Here is a 4995-nt window from a genome sequence, read left to right as displayed (position 1 = left end):
GCAGCAGATGAAGGGAGCTGCCAGATAGCTATTCTGTCCCCATTTTGTATCTCTGGTTTTTTGTTTGTTTGTTTGTTTGTTTGTTTGTTTTTAACAGTATAGTGAACAGTGTGTCAGATTGCTTTGTTTTACTTTTTATTCATAGATCATTTGATACTTTAAAATTTGTATTTTTGTTCAAGTAAAAGTAATTATATTTATAATGACTGTATATAATCTTGGTCCTCTATTTTTCAAACTGTATATATTAGTTTTATACTAGAAGCAATGATAAAATTAATAAGTCTCCCTTTCCTCCTCATTTCCTCTTCATCCTCTCAGCAATTCATTTTAGTTAGTAATGTTATATTTTTAGCACTTTCTTATGTAGTGTTTGACAGGCTTATTCAACTATTGCTGGCATATCATGGGGAACAGTGGAAGTGATCTATCCTAGGTATAGCAATAAGGGAGTATATGGTCTATAAGGAATTTAAAAACAATAACAAAAGTGAAAATATACCCACTTTTCATTATCACTATGCACCAGAAATTCTAATCTATGTCAATAATAAAATACTCCTTCTTTCAGAAGCATACATGGTCACTTTAGCTATTCACCCCTCACTCCTTGTTGTACAACTTTATTCTGTAACTTGCTTACCAAATTTTAAATTAATGATTTAGTTTTTTTTTCTTTTTTAAAATTTTACCCTTTACAGATGTCACACAGGTCTAAAACTCATACTGTTAAATAATTATTTAAAAACCAGCCCTGGTTGTTGTAACTCAGTGGATCAAGTGTGGGCCTGTGAACCAAGAGTCACAATTTTGTCCTAGTCCAAGAACATGCCGGGGTTGCAGTCCAGGTCCCCAGTTTGGGGCTCTTGAGAGACAACCACACATTGATGTTTCTCTCCTCTTTCTCCTTCCCTTCCCCTCTCTAAAAATAAATAAATAAATAAATCTTAAAAAAAAAAACAATCAGGGTAAAGCCCCTGATACAGAGCTCAAAATAAGAAGTACAAAGGAATGGGGGTGGTAGGCTGAGGGGTATTCCTCCAATGTCATCAAAACCCCAGAAAATCAGTATCCTAAGCTCCTTCATGGGCCAACCAGGGTGTGGACCCTTCTGTTAACTCTCAGATGCCTCTTACTGCATCACTTGGTGTCAGGAACAAGCAAGGAGAAGGTGGGAACAGCCATCTGAGTCCAGGCATAGATATAATGGGAAGGACAGGTATTCTCCAGCTGCAGATAGGATCACAGAGTTCAGCTATGGTAGGTGGGGACAAGGGAGGGGGTGGGAAGATGTATTGCAGCAATGTAGAACTGTTTTCCCAGGGATTCTACTTTTCCTGGACAGGGCCAGAGCTCATACATTGTGGGTCCTCCTGGTGATCTGAGGTTCCTGGCCCACCAGCTTACACTTGAGGTCTTCCTTGAAGGCCATGTCTCCAGTACATTTGTTGATTTTCTTCCTCTTGAAGACCCTGATTTCTTGTGCTATCTGATGACTGAGTCTGATATCATGGCTGGCCAGCATCATGCCACATTCAAACTCATTGATAGCATCTGCCAGGATGTCAATGGTCTCAATATCCAGGTGATTGGTGGGCTTTCCCAGGAACAATATGTGGGGTTCTACCTAGCCAGCCAGGTCAGACACACTTGGCACTTCTGCCCATCAGACAGGTTCCAGATCAGGCTCGACTGCTGTTTTCTAGTGTGACTGTATTGCCCAATGATCTTTCTCATTTCTTCTTTCTCCTTAATCTCTGGATAGCACTTCATTGTGTACTCCAAAGGTGAGAGGTCTAAGTCAAGGGGCTCTTTTAGGTGTTGATGACCTTGATGTGAGAGTATGTTTGTACCATCCTGTCTGTTGGTAGCAGCTCTCAAATTAGAAGGTTCAGAAGAGATGACTTCTCTGCTCCATTGGTCCCTACCAAAACTACTTTTATGTCAAGATCAATATCAAATTCTAGAATGTTATAGATACAAGGCCCATTTTTTGTATACTTGAAGCTGTCATTCTGCTCCATAATGACAGGTGGAATCTTACCCCATGGTGGGAAGTAAAATGACAATATCTTGTCACTCACAACCCTGTCAGTGCTGATGCCATCATTTTCTGTATTCTCCTTGCTCTGGGCAAGCAGATTAACTTCAGCACTGTCATGACCAAACCTAGCAATGTAGTTCTTCATGTGAGCAATCTGATCTTGCTTCCAGTGAAATCTCTTCAGCTGATTCTCCAGCTCCAGGCATGTCTTCACATATTCATCATAATCACCCATATAATAATAGTTCAGTTTCTTGTTGTGCATGTGAATGATGTTGGTTCAGACACAATTCAGAAAGTCCTGGGAATGGGAGATGAGGACCATGGTGCACTTAAAAGCTTTTAGATTCTCTTCCAACCACCCACAACAATTGAGGTCCAGGTGGTAGGTGGGCTCGTCCAGGAGCAGCCTGAAAGGCTGAATGAAGAGAGCTCTGGTGATGGCACTCCTCATCCTCCAGATCCCATGGAAATCTTTCACTTTTTTTTGTGCTGCATGGCAAGAGTAAAACACAGTTCTTGTAGGATCCATGAGGCTTCATCTCCATCTTTCCAGCATCCAGTTCCTTCAGAGGCTCATAGAGTTCCATGAGCTTTTCACACTCTGCATCCTTGTGAGCCAGCCTCTTGGACTCCCTCTGCAGCATGGCCCACTCTGTGTTGACTCCCATCACACAATGTGATGGTGTCTTGTCACTAGGGGGCATCTCTCAGGCCAGATGGTAGATGTTGATATGCTCAGGGATGAGCAATTAACATTTCCCAATAACAGAAAGCAGTATGGACATTCTAATTCCATTTAAACCAATGATGCCATAATATAGCTTGACTTTAATTCCATATTGGTATTACAGGGCAGCTCTTGACTATGAAAAGTGAGGGAGGGGTTGAGAATGTGAGTGCCAGTCTTATTGGGGTGAGACACAAGGATGCCAATTACTGCTCAAGCAGCAGCATTCTTCATCTTTAAGTTTTCTAGTTCCTTGCTCAGAAAATCTAATCTCTTGGCTATTGACCTTATTTTTTGCCTCTTCCACCTGTGGTTTTGTGACAGTATTTCCATTTTCTTCAAGTCCCTTTATGAGCCACTGTCATGCTCTGACAGCTGCCTTCTTTTTGGATGATTTCTTCTTGGCCAGGTGAGAGGGCATGGTGATGCACCACATTGGTAGATATGGTAGACTTCTACCACATCTGGTAGAGTTCTTTCAGGGTACTGAACCTCACTATGGCCTCTGTCACAACAGCTACTCCTTAGGCCCCTCCTTGCTTTCCAATTTATTTTAAGTGATATTGACTCCTAGCTGTTGAAGATAAGGCACTCAGTAAAGCTATTCAGCCTCCTGTCTCTGCATTCTTTCTTTGGTCTCTGATTCTTTTACTTATGTTCTATTCTTTCATCATTATTAGGACATGTATAATTTTATTGTGTTTGTTCCCTGTGATTCACCCTATGATTTTTAGTCTTATGTATACTGTTAAATATTTTCAGTGTTTACCCTTTGTTGTAGTTTCTCCAGTCATCTCTTGGTTGACTTGGGTTGTTATCTCATTATGTTTCTTCAGAAAAACTGATATATATTATTTCCTTACCTCTTACATATTTGGTAGTTTTTGTCCATAGAATTTACTTTTGAAAGGCAGTTTAAATGGCTTAAAAATCATGGATTCACTGTTTCACTTAGGAATAACAGATTTAGACTTTCAAGAGCTTCAGGTGCTGCAAATAACTGTGTATGAAATGTTTAATGATATGAAAGATCATGTACAACTGAGCAAACAATAAAAGACTATAAAATGGCCAGTAACATTTGATAAATTGCCAGATATAACATTTAGATATGACAAAATAGCTAAGAACTCACTGAATAGGTTTTAGAGTACATTATAAACAATTGAGGAGAAAAAAATAGTGACTGAGATGATATTACTCCTAGTGAGTTGAGAGAGTCAAGGAGATTTTTAGAAACATGTAGAATAAAAGGAGAAAGTCTAATACAAATAACTATACCAGAAGAAAATAATATGGAGAATAGAGCATAATGTTATTTAAAGAGATAATGGATGAAAACATTCCAGAACTAATTAAAAAAAATTGAATCCACAGATACAAGATCTGAGACACCAAGCAAGATTGTTTTTTTAAAAATCCACACTCAGGGATAATGTAGTGCATTTGCAAAACATAAAAGTCAAAAATATTTACAAAAGTAAAGGGGAAGAAAAATCACCAACAAAGGAATGACAATTAGAATAATAGCAGACTTCTTCTTTTTTTTTTGAGACTTCCTAAGTATAACAATGCAGTCCAGGAGAATGGAATAATACTGGGTCTGACACAAATAACACTCCTTTTTTATTACAAAACCTTTCATTACAAAATCATAAACATGTAATTCTGTAACATAGCAATATCACACTCAAGCACACCATATGACATTTTAGGTGAAATGTTCAAATTAAAAGCATAAATTATTACACCTATATTATTAACCCACAAACCACACTCAAGCAGGTGTTACTTCCTCCAGACCCTGAATTTTAAAACTGCTGTGAAAATCATTGTCTATCTACAATGGTGTACCCAGAAAACTATTTTTAAATAATAAGAATGGAAAAAAAACCCTCATTTTGAAATAAACCAAAAATGAGATAGTTCATCACCAACAGACTATTAACAAAAGAACTTCTGAAGGATGTCTTTTGGACAGCAAGAAAGTGACCAGAGAAGTAATTTTTGATATGAAAACCTGAATGGAAGGCAAAGAATACAATGGCACATAGGTGTATATGCAGATGCCCTTATAAAATAATAACAAATTATTATTAACAAAATGTGTGAAATGAAAAACAATATTGTGGAAGTCAGAAGGGGGTGATTAGGGTTAAAATGTTCATATGTCCTTGAAACGTTGATATTGATTTGTTCTATTCATTTTAAAGCTCATTAC

The 4995-nt window shown here is 38.0% G+C and overlaps 1 pseudogene; it reads right to left on the bottom strand.

The window, feature by feature from the left end:
* Positions 1 to 1354: 1354 nt before the first annotated feature.
* On the bottom strand, positions 1355 to 3195 carry LOC114505452 (annotated as a pseudogene).
* Positions 3196 to 4995: the final 1800 nt, after the last annotated feature.

Source organism: Phyllostomus discolor, chromosome X (genome assembly GCF_004126475.2).
Source record: "Phyllostomus discolor isolate MPI-MPIP mPhyDis1 chromosome X, mPhyDis1.pri.v3, whole genome shotgun sequence".
Taxonomy (NCBI): domain Eukaryota; kingdom Metazoa; phylum Chordata; class Mammalia; order Chiroptera; family Phyllostomidae; genus Phyllostomus; species Phyllostomus discolor.
Note: the sequence above shows the minus strand (reverse complement) of the source record. Positions and strands in the feature narration are given on the sequence as shown.